Consider the following 15,798-nt stretch of genomic DNA (forward strand, 5'->3'; position numbering starts at 1 on the left):
CTCTGCCTGGGGCCCCATAAGCTGCCTGGGACCACTGTGCTCTGCCTGGGGCCCCATATGCTGCCTGGGGCCCCTGTGCTCTGCCTGGGGCCACTGTGCTCTGCCTGGGGCCCCATATGCTGCCTGGGGCCACTGTGCTCTGCCTGGGGCCCCATATGCTGCCTGGGGCCCCATATGCTGCCTGGGGCCCCATATGCTGCCTGGGGCCCCTGTGCTCTGCCTGGGGCCCCTGTACTCTGCCTGGGGCCCCATGTTCTGCCTGGGGCCCCTGTGATCTGCCTGGGGCCACTGTGCTCTGCCTGGGGCCCCATATGCTGCCTGGGGCCCCTGTGCTCTGCCTGGGGCCCCATATGCTGCCTGGGGCCCCTGTGCTCTGCCTGGGGCCACTGCTCTGCCTGGGGCCCCATAGGCTGCCTGGGGCCCCTGTGCTCTGCCTGGGGCCACTGTGCTCTGCCTGGGGCCCCATATGCTGCCTGGGGCCCCTGTGCTCTGCCTGGGGCCACTGTGCTCTGCCTGGGGCCCCATATGCTGCCTGGGGCCCCTGTGCTCTGCCTGGGTGTAGGACACTGGTGACGTCACTTATCTCCGGACATTAGCTCCGGACATTAGCTCCGGACATTAGCTCCGGACATTAGCTCCGGACAAAGCCACGGAAGTTGGCACAAATTGCAGGAAGTAGTATTCTAGGCAATTATATATTAGATTAATCCTTCACCTGCTATTGATTTGTTCATTCTGTCTCCCAAAGATCGCAATTTGGCTCGGCTCCCATTTATTGTAAATTTACAATTGTAAATTTACACAGTTTCCATGAGAATCTCTGAAATACATGATTCAGATGAACCCCCAGCAGAAGATTCTCTATAATGAGGCAGATGGAGGCACTGTGAACAGTCTTTTTAGACATGCATAAAAATGCAGTCCGTCACAGTTTTGTGCACTTCTGAAAAAGACACTGCTGAACAGAGGCTAGATGAAGTCCAAAGTAACTCTGCTGTCTCATTATAGTGAGCTGCTCCCTCGGGATTTAATCTGAATCATGTCACTAGGAGATTTAAATGGAAACCCCAATATTAGCGCTCAGAGTACAGTGCCGTATAAATGTGATCCCAAACTTTATGTAAAATGTTCCCAATAAAAGCTTCAACTCAATCCACAAAAAAGCAAGTCCCCACTCAGGTCTGTCATCTGTCAATGGAAATATAGGGGGCTTCCACGTTACTGGTACTACAAAGGCTCTAGAAAAGCACTATGGCTCCTTGCCCCCCAAAAGAAATTCAGAAAATTCCACACTCCCAAATCCAAATGCCCCCCTTCTTTCTGAGCCCTATAAGGTGCCTAAACCACATGTAGCATCCACCTGTTTGGCATTTCTGTAGCGATGACAGCCTGCCTAATTTACAGGTGCATGTCTCCAGAAGCATGAGCTGGGAACCGCAACATACTAGGAACTACAATGCCAGTTTGCAATTTTCACTCAGCAACATTAACTACTGCTTGTTTCTGGAAAACACCCATAGGCTGGGGTCACACTTAACGTATGAAAAATCAGTCCGAGTCTACCTGCAGAGAGTCGCACGAGTGTTCTCCATATGGTCATCCATGTGTAATGCAGTTACAATGCGATGATGCGTTTTTCTCACACCTATGTATCCGTATGATATCTGTATGGCTCGTATATGACATGCGTATAGCTTTACATTTCTCACTGCGTTTTACCATTGAATTTAATGGCTCAATGGGCTGAAATGAGGAAAATGTGTGCGGATTTGTTGCAAGCATAAAATCGCAGCATGCTGAGATTTTACAGGCACGTCGAATATGCCTCAGAAAAAATACAGTGATGTGAGCTTCCCCATAGATTAACAATGGTCCGAGTGCTATGCGATGTTTTCTCGCATAGCACTCAACCATATTCTATGCTAGTGTGACCCCGGCCACAGAGTCAAAATCATCACTACACATGTAGATACATTTCCAAAGGGGTATAATTTCCAAAATGGCGGCATGTGAGTGGGGATACTGTTCTTCTAGCCAGAGGCGTAGCTAGGGTTTTGGTTCAAGGTGAAGCGAAGCTTCTGAGTGGGCCCCTAACCAGGTAACCTTGATTACAACTGGGTGTCTCACCCTAATAGTGGAGGAGAGCCTCAGCAGATGACCGAGCTGTTACTGAAGATAATCTCTATATAAAGACCAACATAGGTATTACCGCCATATGGTCAGTGGTAAATACCAGCCCTACAGAACATATAAGAGATCACAGCACAGTTAAAGAAAATGATTTACCGCTGACATTCTTTCTGATGGAGTCATCACTTTTCACGTCTTTTCCATCTGGTCCAGACCGACACAACAACCTCTTCCAGCCAGGACTCGGCTGTAGAGAAAACAACAAAGACACGTTTCATGCCTCAAATTTTCAGCCATCACCATCTATTCCCAACCTGCACAAACTCCTCATCCTGCCGATACCCCAATGCTGAGCTGCTGCTGCCTTATGTGTCCCTATTACTGCCCCTGCTGTGTGGCTCTCTGTACCCTCTAAATTCAAAAGCAACCCTCTATAATATAGTAATGCCGGGTGCAAGTATCCTAGAAAACAGTGCCCACATTTTGCCCTTTAGAAAGTAATATTGCCCTATGTGCCCCTTTGATAGTCACAGTAACCTGAGTTCCCCTATAACAATAAGTGCCCACTTAACATTGAATAATGTCCCAAGTCTCCCCCCTGTACAGCTCCCCTATACACAGTATGATGCTCTTTTATACACAGTATAATGCCCCCTCACTGTATAGTACCACCCGCACAGTATACTGGCCCTTAGTAGCCCCAAAACTGTTTGATGGCTCCAGCAATGTATGATGACCCATTCATTGTAATCTCCACACTGTATGATGGCCCCCTAGATAGCCTCCATATAGCATAATGCACCAGATAGTCCTCAATATAGAATAATGCACCCCCATAGGACTCCACATAGTATAATACACTCCCCATAGGCATACTCTACATTGTATAATGCACCCCCATAGGCAGACTCTATAGCAAAAGGCAGCCCCCTTAGGCAGACTCTGTAATATAAGGCAGCCCCTCATAGACAGACTCTATAGTATAAGGCAGCACCTCAAAGGCAGACTCTGTAGTATAAGACAGCACCCCATAGGCAGACCCTGTAGTATAAGACAGCACCCCATAGGCAGACTCTGTAGTTTAAGGCAGCACCCCATAGGGAGACCCTGTAGTATAAGACAGCACCCCATAGGCCGACCCTGTAGTATAAGGCAGCACCCCATAGGCAGACTCTGTAGTATAAAGCAGCACACCCATAGGCAGACCCTGTAGTATAAGACAGCACCCCATAGGCAGACTCTGTAGTATAAAGCAGCACACCCATAGGCAGACCCTGTAGTATAAGACAGCACCCCATAGGCATACCCTGTTGTATAAGGCAGCACGCCTATAGGCAGACACTGTAGTATAAGACAGCACCCCACAGGCAGACCCTTTAGTAAAAGGCAGCACCCCATAGGCAGACTCTGTGGTATAAGGCAGCACCCCCTAAGCAGACTCTATAGTATAAGACAGCACCCCATAGGTAGACCTTGTAGTATAAGACAGCATCCCATTGGCAGACTCTGTAGTATAAGGCAGCACCCCATAGGCAGACTCTGTAGTATAAAGCAGCACACCCATAGGCAGACCCTGTAGTATAAGACAGCACCCCATAGGCAGACTCTGTAGTATAAAGCAGCACACCCATAGGCAGACCCTGTAGTATAAGACAGCACCTCATAGGCATACCCTGCTGTATAAGGCAGCACGCCTATAGGCAGACACTGTAGTATAAGACAGCACCCCACAGGCAGACCCTTTAGTAAAAGGCAGCACCCCATAGGCAGACTCTGTAGTATAAGGCAGCACCCCCTAAGCAGACTCTATAGTATAAGACAGCACCCCATAGGTAGACCTTGTAGTATAAGACAGCATCCCATTGGCAGACTCTGTAGTATAAGGCAGCACCCCAATAGGCAGACTCTGTAGTATAAGTCAGTGCCCCATAGGCAGACCCTGTGCGCCGCAGTGCGTGCTGATACTGGAGCGCCCCCACTGCCGCAGGGCCGAGGGGTACCCGGTACCGGGCCTCTCTGTCTCAGTTCTGGGGTTGTCACGGTGGCTAGACCCGGCCCGTGACCCTGCTGAGGGGCATCCAATGAAGGTGGAGAGTGATGCTGTTGTGGTGTGGTGTCGGTCGCAGTAAATAACAAGGTCACCAGGTTGCAGTCTCTTTACCTCTTTACTGAAGGCTTCCAGATCCTCAGTCCGAAATACGGTTAACCGGGCTGCGTGAGTCCAGCCGGTCCGATGGCACCTCCAGAGTTCCCTTTGCAGGTGGAAATCTGTGCCTACCTTCTAGCGCTTGTGTGTTGTAGTCCTTCCCTGCTGTGCTTACTGGATAGTCCTCACAACTGTTGTGTCTGTTTCTGAAGTTCCCTCACAACTCGATTATGATGTTCAGTTTCGTCCCCCAGATGATATGGCTAGGACGCACCCGTATGACGGGTAGGCTCGGAGGTCTTCCGGGACCCTAGGGTCACCCCTCTCCAGATGTTGCCCCCTGTGTCTGCTTAGGTGTTTTTGGGTGAGACAGCCCGTCTATAACTGACTGTCCTGCCGTAGGTTTGAAGTAAGGCCTGGAGCTCAATACTTCCTCGGAGTTCCGGCCACCGGCTACGCGCCTCAGTAGGATGTTGCCTCGTCTTACAGCATGACTCCTACTGGTGTTTCTCCTTGTTGCGTTGATCTCGTTTCTCACTCAGCACAATAAACCTCGCTTCTTGTCCTTTCTTGGGGTACCGCCGCGAAGAAGTGCAGGCGCGGTCCCATAACGTTCTTTCTGTTCGCTAGGCCTCTGTCAGGATCCCACCCCTGACAGGGACCCCCCTGAATCTTCCCCTGCAACACCCTCTGCCACAGGATGTTGCCCAGTTCCAACCCAGTCAGCTTCTCTCTAACTTCCTCTCTAACCCCCAGTTTTACCAGATTGTGAGGAGTGGCCTAATACATAGCACCCTTAGCTCCCCCTGGAGGCCAGACTGTGAAGTGTATTGGTGTCTGTGATACCTGGTCAGGTGAACTCCTTCAGTGCCATCAGACGTACCATAGCCCCCCTTAGCGGCGGAGCATCAGTACTGCAACGACCAGGACTCTGGGGCGCTGCAATAGTTACAGTAGCGTAACTCCCAGTGGGCCCCCTCTCAGCAATGGGCCTGGGGCCACCGCCCCCTCTGCCCCCCCGGTAGCTATGCTACTGCTTCTAGCACTTAGGGGCTCTGTACATGGAGTATGCAAACTACTGTAGTGAAAATCTGCGCTCCAGGAGGCAAATAGCACTCCGCCTCTCCCAAATCGTGCTGTGTGGCTAAGCAATACTTTACAGCCACATATGGGGTGTTTCTACATTCAGCAGAAATTGTGATATAAATTTTGGTGCCGTTTTTACCCATTTCCCAGTGTAAAAAACGTAAAATATAGGGCTTAAACAAATTTTTGGAGGTAAAAATGTAAATATTTTTTTGTTACTGTACAATGGTATAAAATTCTGTGAAACACCTGTGGTGCCAATGATCACTGCACCTCTAGATGAATTAATTAAGAAGTAGTTTGTGAAGTGGGGTCACTTACAGGGGGTTCTACTGTTCTGGCACCTCAGGGGCATATCTATATATCATGGCACCCTCAAACCAGTCCAGCAAAATCTGAACTCCAATATGGTGCTTCTTTCCTTCTGCGCTTTGCACTGTGCCTCAAAAGTCATTTTCGACCACATAAGGGGTATCAGTGTACTCAGAAGAAATTGCACAGCAAATTTTGGGTTCAATTTCCTCTTGCTATCCTTGTGAAATTGAAAAATTTGGGGGGCTAAAATATTTTTGTGGGAAAAAATATTTTTTATTATTTTTACAGATCAACGTTGTAAAATTCTACGCTTTCAAGGTGCTCACTACACATCTAGATAAATTACTTGAGGAATCTAGTTTCCAAAATGGGGTCACTTGTGGGAGGTTTCTACTGTTTAGGCATATCAAGGACTCTCCAAATGCGGCATGACACTTGCAGACCATTCCATTAAAAGCTGTGTTCCAAAATGTCACTCCTTTCTTTCTGAGCCCTGCCGTGCTCCAAATCAGTAGTTTTCCCAAACATATAGGGTATTGGTGTACTCAGAGGAAGTTGAACAACAATTTTTTGATCCATTTTCTCTTGTTTCTTTTGTGAAAATAAAAACATCGGGGTTTAAAGAAGATTTTTGTGGGAAAATGTGATTTTTTTTATTTTCATGGCTCACCACACATCTAGATAAGTTCCTTGAAGGGTCTAGTTTCCAAAATGCTCTCATTTGGGCGGGGTTTCCACTGTTTTGACACATCATGGGCTCTCCAAACGCAACATGGCGTCCGCTAAAGATTTTAGCAAATTTTACATTCAAAAAGTCAAATGGCGCTCCTTCCTTTTTAAGCCTTGTCATGCACCCAAACAGTAGTTTTCCTCCACATTTTTTACGATCAGAAAAACAAACTGTGCTCCTTCAAACAGTAGTTTTCCTCCACATTTTTTACGATCAGAAAAACAAACTGTGCTCCTTCATTTCTGAGACCTGTGGTGCGGTCAAACAGTGGTTTCCCCAACATATTGGTGTATCAGCGTACTGAGGAGAAATTGCATAGCATATTTTGGGGTCCATTTTCTTCTGATACTGTCGTGAAAATAAAAAATTTGGGGATAAAACAACATTTTTATGGATAAATGGAGAAAATGTGATTTTTTATTTTCACGGCTCAACATTATAAATTTCTGTAAAGCACCTGGGGGTTCAAGATGCTCACCACACATACAGATATGTTCCTTGAGGGGTCTAATTAGAAAAATGGGGTCACTGTTTAGACTCACCAGGACCTCTCCAAATGCAACATGACGTCAGCTAATAATTACAGCAAATTTTGCATTCAAAAAGTCAAATAGCGCTCCTTCCAAGCCCTTCCATGCGCCAAAACTGTAATTTTCCTCCACATATAGAATATCTTCTGTACGTACTAACGAGAAATTATACAACAAATTTTACGTTCCATTTTTTCCTGCTACCCTTGTGAAAATAAAGAAATTTGGACCTAAAGTACATTTTTTGTGAAAAAAAGTTCTGTTCATTTATCCTTCACATTACTTCAGTTCCTGCAAAGCAGCTGAAGGGTTAATAAACTTCTTGAATGTGGTTTTGAGCACCTTGATGGGGGAAATTTTTAGAATGGTGTCACTTTTGGGTATTATCTGTCATATAGACCCTTTAAAGTCACTTCAAATGATGTGGTCCCTAAAAAAAATGGTTTTGTAAATTTTGATGTAAAATTTAGAAATCACTAGTCAACTTTTAACCCTTGTTACTTCCTAACAAAAAAAAAAATTGCAAAATTGTGCTGATGTAAAGCAGACAAGAGGGAAATGTTATTCAATAACTATTTTGTGTGACGTAACGCTCTGATTTAAGGGCATAAAAATTAAAAGTTTGAAAAACTTTTAAACATTTTCTCCAAATTTCAGATTTTTTCACAAATATACGCAACTCATATCAAATAAACTTTACCATTGTCATGAAGTGGTCACAAAAATAATAATTGCAGAATCAGTGGGATCCGTTGAAGCGTTTCAGAGTTATTACCACATAAAATGACAATGGTAAGAATTGTAAAATTCGGCTTGGTCAGAAAGGTGAAAACATGCAACAGAAAAAGAACAGGGAGCACACATGAGCAGGACCTGATGGTCTAAAAGGCTAAATGACTATTTTGAGCCAAGAGGCCATTCACCTCTTGGGGTTGTGCACCCCTGCACAACCCCAGTAAAAGCGTGGAGGTGAGAGGAACTGGACTTCCATGCTTGCAGCTCTTCCTGGTGTGATCACAAAGTCTGGACACGTGACCGCAGGAGGACATCACGGATGCCACGTCACCGCAGGGCCTTGAACTGGAATAAGAAGGATGATGCAGAGCCCAGAGCTGCTCCTGCTGCGTACCCTCGAAAGGGACGAGAGTAGAGAGACAAAAAATGTGCGATCTTGAGGAGCACTAAGGCAGGCAAGATGGTATTAAAATTGGTTAAAAACACAAACCTTTATTAACAAATGTTTACAATCCACAACGCGTTTCGATAGCGACATCCTATCTTCCTGTTTAGAAGTCACGGCAGCCCAAGAGAAGAATGCCATTCACAGTCAACAATATATGGTTTTATGCAGACATCACAACTCTCATTTTACATTGTAGGGTGGATGAGAGGCAGACACTGGAACATCACACACAGCATTGTGTGCGACAGCCAAAAACAGGCTCAGGGGTAAAAGGGTTAAAGTATGTTTTTCTCTGAAACACTGCAGCGTGTCCGTCTGTGGACCAGACATCGTGTATCTGCTTTCAGATTCCCTTTAACCCCTTAACGACCGCCGATACGCCTTTTAACGGCGGCCGCTAAGGGTACTTAAACCACAGCGCCGTTAATTAACGGCGCTGTGGAAAAAGTGAATAGCGCCCCCCAGAGTCGGATTTTCTCTGGGGTCTCGGTTGCCGGGGGTAGCCGAGACCCCAGAAAACATGATTCGGGTTTTTTTTACCGACCCCCGAGTTGCAATCGCCGGTAATTAACCGTTTACCGGCGATAGCAAAAAACAAAACAAAACGCGATTTGTCATTTAATTTCTCTGTCCTCCGATGTGATCGCACATCGGAGGACAGAGAAATGTGGTCCCCGATAGCCCCAGATAGCCCCCCAATACTCACCTACCTCCCCCGGAGCTCCTCGTGGCTCCCGATGGGCGCCGCCATCTTTTTCCGGGGAAATAATGGCGGGCGCATGCGCAGTGCGCCCAACGCCCGGCACCCGGATGTTCTTTGGGGTCTCGGCTGCCGGGGGTAGCCGAGACCCCAAAGAACATGATCGGGGTCGGTTTTTACCGACCCCTGTTTTGCGATCGCCGGTAATTAACTGTTTACCGGCGACCGCAAAAAAAAAAAAAAAGCGATGTCATTTCTCTGTCCTCTGATGTGATCGCACATCAGAGGACAGAGAAATAGGGGGATTCGGGGACCCTGTTATACTTACCGGTGTCCCTGGGTCCTCCTGCTTCTTCTGCTGGCCGCCGGCTTCTTGCTTCGGTAAGAAAATGGCGGGCACATGCGCAGTGCGCCCACCATGATCTGCCAGCCGGCAAAAGAAAATTCTTCCTCTTTTTTTTATTTTGGTCACTGTGAGATCCTATCACAGTGATCAAAATAAAAAAAATAGTAAATAACCCCCCCTTTATCACCCCCTTAGTAAGAAAAAAGTAATAAAATAAAAAAAATGTATAAATTTCTATTTTCCAAATAGGGTTAGGGTTAGGGGTAGGGTTAGGGGTAGGGTTAGGGTTAGGGTTAGGGTTAGGGGTAGGGTTAGGGGTAGGGTTAGGGATAGGGTTAGGGTTAGGGGTAGGGTTAGGGTTAGGGTTAGGGTTAGGGCTAGGGGTAGGGTTAGGGGTAGGGTTAGGATTTGATAAATCCGCAGGACCAAAACGCTGCGTTTTTCCTGCAGATTTATCGCGGATGTACCGCGGTTTTTGTGCGGATTCCACTGCGGTTTTACACCTGCGATTTTCTATTATGGAACAGGTGTAAAACCGCTGCGGAATCAGCAGAAAGAATTGACATGCTGCGGAATGTAAACCGCTGCGTTTCCGTGTGGTTTTTTCCGCAGCATGGGCACAGCGTTTTATGTTTCCCATAGGTTTACATTGTACTGTAAACTCATGGGAAACTGCTGCGGACCCACAGCTGCGGAAACGCTGCGGATCCGCAGCAAAATCCGCAACATGTGCACATAGCCTTAGGGTTAGGGTTAGGGCTTGGGTTAGGGTTAGAGCTAGGATTCGGGTTAGAGCTAGTGCAGCGCCCCAGAGTCCTGGTCGTTGCAGTACTGTGGCTCCGCCACTATGGGGAGCTATGGTGCGTCCGATGGCACTGAAGGAGTTCATCTGATCAGGTATCACAGACACCAATACATTTCACAGCCGGGCCTCTGGGGGGAGCTAAGGGTGCTATTCATTAGGCCACTCCCCACCATAGTGGGTAAACTGGGGGTCAGGCAGGAAGTTAGATCAGAAAGCTGACTGGGTTGGAACCAGGCAACACCTTGTGGCAGAGGGTGTTGTAGGGGAAGATACAGTAGGGTCTCTGTCAGGGGTGGGATCCTGACAGAGGCTTGGCAACGAGAACGAACGTAACGGGACCGTGCCTGCTCCGGGTAGCGGCGGTGCCCAAGAAAGGATTAGAAGAGAGATAGATTGTGCTGAGTGAGAAACGGGATCACGCAAAGGAGAAATACCAGTAGGAGTCGTGCTGTAAGACCGAAGCAACATCCTACTGAGGCGCAATACCGGTGGCCGGAACGCCGAGGGAGTAGAACAACATTCAGCTTCAAGCAATACTCCAAACAGTGGCAGGACAGTCAGTCTCAGGCGGGCTGTCTAACTCAAATCACCTATGAAGTCTTGGGAGGCAATTGTGGGAGAGGGGCGTCTCTAGGGTCCCGGAAGAACTCCAGGCCTACCCGTCAAACGGGTGCCGTTCCTACCCGAACCTCAGGGAGGGACGGAGGATTAGCAGAACATCATCTAGTCGAGTTGTGAGGGAACATCAGAAACAGACACAACAGTTGTGGGGTACTTTCCGTAAGCACAGCAGGGAAGGACTACAACACATAGCGCTAGGGGGAAGGCACAGATTTCCTCCTGTGAAGAGAACTCTGGAAGTGTCATTGGACCGGCCGGACTTGCGCAGCCTGGTGAGCCGTATTCTGGATTGAGGACCCAGAGATCTTCAGTAAAGAGGTAAAGAGACTGCAACCTGGTGTCCTCATTATTTATCGCGACCTGCACCCCACAACTGCACCGTTACAACACCACTTATTGCACCGGACGTCCCCCACTGACAGACAGGGCCACGGACCGGGTCTTGCCACCGTGACAACCCCAGGACTGAGATCCCAGAGGCCCAGCTCCGGGTACCCCTCGGCCCTGCGGCGGTGTGGGAGCGCTACAACTTGGCGTCACGAACAGGATCTACTTAAGCCTGAGGAATCAGGTCATGTGTGCCTTGGAACTGTGATTTATAGTGCTTGGACTGTACTTTATTAGAAGGGCTGTGTATTGCCGCTTGCCGCCAGAAGTTCCCGCCAAAACCGCCGCCATTACAGCGCTAAGGAGAGCGCAGGAGAAGAAGAAGGGCGTGGAAGTGGGCGTGAACAAGCTGAAAAGCGCGAAAGACAATGGCCGCCCAGTCTAAATATCTCGGCCCCTTGAGGACGTGTCCGTCAGCAGCCGAGATCCGCCTCCTGATCCTCAATGGTGGGCAGAGACAGAGAAAACGAAACCGCCCACGAAGGAGAGAGCGGGAAAAGGACCAGGAAGAAGAAGCGAGCAACATGGAGGACGCCATGGCCAGCTGCCCGGAGCCGGAGCGTGGGGTCGGAGCCGAGGACTCCCCCAGCCACCCAGAGGGGCACCGCAACCAGGCCTCCACCGCTGATGCTGAATTCCTGCGGGCCGGAGTGGACGAGCTCAGCGACCGACCCCGGCGGACGCAGCTGAGCACTGAGGCCGGGTGGAAGAAGGCCATCATCAGGAGCCTCACCGGACATCTGTCGGCAGCCTCATCTGGTCCGGAGCAGGGAAGAAGTCCCAGCGCTCTGAAGCTGGAAAGCAAGGCCCTGCCGGAAAGGGGTATGCTGCGAGCAGAGATGACAATGTCGCAGCACAAGGCCCTGCAACCAGCGTTCCAGACCCCAGCGGAGGCAGAGCAGACCGGCACCGGAGGGACCGCATCTGAAGCAGGTATGAAGGACGACCCTGCCCTGACGACCGACACCACTCCAGTGACTGCTAGTGCCACAGCTGCTGACTCTGTTCCAGTGACTGATCTTGCAGCAGCCGCTACCTCTGCTGCAGCAAATGCCCATACTCAAGCTGCGCAGACCTCCAACGCTGTGCATGACCTAACCGTACATGAAAGACGGATTAACGGCGTTTGTCCAGCACTGGGTGCGACCCTGGACTTCACCCTTCCCGGGCCAAGAGGGGTTAAGTGCCAGGTGCAGCCCTGGAAGCCGTCCAACTAAACCTCGGAAACCTGAAACTGTAAATAGTTAACTGTTTATTTCCTTGCTGTTTTGCTGCTAAAACCCGTCCTGGGTTACCTCTTAAAGGGATCCCTTTGTTTACCCGGGATCCCTATTGCTTTTTATTTTTGCTTTCACTTTCATTTTTGCTTTTTTGTTCCACAATGTTATAAAAACTGCTGAATCATGAACAATGCATGATACAAACTTCTTGTAAATAGTTTGCACCTTATTAAAGGCGCTTCCTACTGGTTTTACTTAGAAAGAGACTCTTTGCGAAGATACCACACCAGAGCCTTTGCTGAGTATGGACTGGTAGCTAGAGAACAAATGCTGCCTCCTAAAGACTTGGTCCCTTCTTAAAGGGGACATCCACGTGTATATTTGAAGAACCGTATTGCTTTAAGATTGATGGATAGCAATAATGTCTTGATGAAAGAAAGTAATAATGAGGATTGATGTTATAAGGGGATAGTTGATAATGTTGATAAGAAACTGGGGATAGAAGGTAAACCCTGAGTCCTCCATAGTAAGTTAGTTATTGTAAAGAAAGAGTTAATAATGTGTTACAGAGGACAGAAAGTGAACCCGTAGGGGTTAGGTAGTGAGTCCTCCTAGGAGCCATACGTAGATGGCTCAGTGCTTCTAAAACTGAAAGTAATGTTATGATCTATACTGTGTATAGAAGTTGAAAAGGCAGTAGGCCCTGGCTGAACGGGGCGGTCCTGTAACAGAAAGGAGAGGCAGTAGGTCTGGTGCCGATAGGACAGGCGGTCCTGCAGATTCAAAGAAGGAGAATGAAAAAGTTAACTTACCTTATAATGTGATTATAGGAAGGTCTTTGGTGGATACAGAGTGTATGTCCTTAAAGGCAATGTTAAAGTATTGTTCAGCAATTTTTGCACTTAGTAGAATACCCGGTTGGGTAACAGGAGTTATTTATAGCCTCTAATTTATAATGTTTAATGTTTTGTAACGTTCAAGTGTCCTCACCTCCCATAAAGGGAAGCTTGTTCAAGTATACATATTGTTATTTGCACTCAACAAAAATTGTATGTCTTTTTGCTAAACTTGTATTGTTGTTTTCTTCCCAGTCCCGGAGTACTGTGTTTAACCAGGGGGGAGTGCAGCGCCCCAGAGTCCTGGTCGTTGCAGTACTGTGGCTCCGCCACTATGGGGAGCTATGGTGCATCCGATGTAACTGAAGGAGTTCATCTGATCAGGTATCACAGACACCAATACATTTCACAGCCGGGCCTCCGGGGGGAGCTAAGGGTGCTATTCATTAGGCCACTCCCCACCATAGTGGGTAAACTGGGGGTCAGGCAGGAAGTTAGATCAGAAAGCTGTTTGGAACCAGGCAACACCTTGTGGCAGAGGGTGTTGTAGGGGAAGATACAGTAGGGTCTCTGTCAGGGGTGGGATCCTGACAGAGGCTTGGCAACGAGAACGAACGTAACGGGACCGTGCCTGCTCCGGGTAGCGGCGGTGCCCAAGAAAGGATTAGAAGAGAGATAGATTGTGCTGAGTGAGAAACGGGATCACGCAAAGGAGAAATACCAGTAGGAGTCGTGCTGTAAGACCGAAGCAACATCCTACTGAGGCGCAATACCGGTGGCCGGAACGCCGAGGGAGTAGAACAACATTCAGCTTCAAGCAATACTCCAAACAGCGGCAGGACAGTCAGTCTCAGGCGGGCTGTCTAACTCAAATCACCTATGAAGTCTTGGGAGGCAATTGTGGGAGAGGGGCGTCTCTAGGGTCCCGGAAGAACTCCAGGCCTACCCGTCAAACGGGTGCCGTTCCTACCCGAACCTCAGGGAGGGACGGAGGATTAGCAGAACATCATCTAGTCGAGTTGTGAGGGAACATCAGAAACAGACACAACAGTTGTGGGGTACTTTCCGTAAGCACAGCAGGGAAGGACTACAACACATAGCGCTAGGGGGAAGGCACAGATTTCCTCCTGTGAAGAGAACTCTGGAAGTGTCATTGGACCGGCCGGACTTGCGCAGCCTGGTGAGCCGTATTCTGGATTGAGGACCCAGAGATCTTCAGTAAAGAGGTAAAGAGACTGCAACCTGGTGTCCTCATTATTTATCGCGACCTGCACCCCACAACTGCACCATTACAACACCACTTATTGCACCGGACGTCCCCCACTGACAGACAGGGCCACGGACCGGGTCTAGCCACCGTGACAACCCCAGGACTGAGATCCCAGAGGCCCGGCTCCGGGTACCCCTCGGCCCTGTGGCGGTGTGGGGGCGCTACACTAGGGTTAGGGCTAGGGTTGGGGCTAAAGTTAGGGTTAGGGTTGGGGCTAGGTTTAGAGCTAAAGTTAGGGTTTGGGCTAAAGTTAGGGCTAGGGTTGGGGCTAAAGTCAGGGTTAGAGTTGGGATTAGGATTTGGATTAGGGTTGGCATTAGGGTTACATTTGGGATTAGGGTTAGGTTTGGGATTAGGGTTAAGGCTAGGGTTGGGATTAAGGATAGGGATGTATTGGGATTAGGGTTAGGTTTTGAGGTTAGGGTTGAGATTAGGATTAGGGGGGTGTTGGGTTTAGGGTTTTGATTAGGGTTATGGTTAGCTTTGGGATTAGGGTTAGGGGTGTTTTGGGGGTTAGGGTTGTGATTAGGATTATGGATCGGGTTGGGATTAGGGTTAGGGGTGTGTTGGGGTTAGGGTTGGAGTTAGAATTGGGGGTTTCCACTGTTTAGGTACATCAGGGGGTCTCTAAACGCCACAGCCAATTTTGTGCTCAAAAAGTAAAATGGTGCTCCCTACCTTCTGAGCTCTGCCGTGCGCCCAAACAGTGGTTTACCCCCACATATGGGGCATCAGCGTACTTGGGATAAATTGGACAACAACTTTTGGTGTCCAATTTCTCCTGATACCCTTGTGAAAATAAAAACTTGGGGGCTAAAAAATCTTTTTTTGTGGAAAAAAAAAATATTTTTTATTTTCACGACTCTGCATTATAAACTTCTGTGAAGCACTTGGGCATTCAAAGTTCTCACCACACATCTAGATAAGTTCCTTGGGGGGTCTAGTTTCCAAAATGGGGTCACTTCTGGGGGGGTCTCTACTGTTTAGGTATATCTGGGGCTCTGCAAATGCAACATAACGCCCGCAGACCATTCTATCAAAGTCTGCATTCCAAAACGGCACTCCTTCCCTTCCGAGCTCAGCCATGCACCTAAACAGTGGTCCCCCCCACACATGGGGTATCAGTGTACTCAGGACAAATTGGACAACAACTTTTGGGGTCCAATTTCTCTTGTTACCTTTGTGAAAATAAAAATTGGGGGGCTAAAAAAATCTTTTTTGTGAAAAAAATATTTTTTTTTGTTTTCACGACTCTGCATTATAAACTTCTGTGAAGCACTTGGGCATTCAAAGTTCTCACAACACATCTAGATAAGTTCCTTGGGGGGTCTAGTTTCCAAAATGAGGTCACTTGTGGGGGGTTTCTACTGTTTAGGTACATCGGGGGCTCTGCAAACGCAACATAATGCCTGCAGACCATTCTATCAAAGTCTGCATTCCAAAACGGCGCTCCTTCCCTTCCAAGCTCTGCCATGCGCCCAAACAGTGGTTTA

This window comes from Ranitomeya variabilis, chromosome 5 (genome assembly GCF_051348905.1).
Source record: "Ranitomeya variabilis isolate aRanVar5 chromosome 5, aRanVar5.hap1, whole genome shotgun sequence".
NCBI lineage: Eukaryota > Metazoa > Chordata > Amphibia > Anura > Dendrobatidae > Ranitomeya > Ranitomeya variabilis.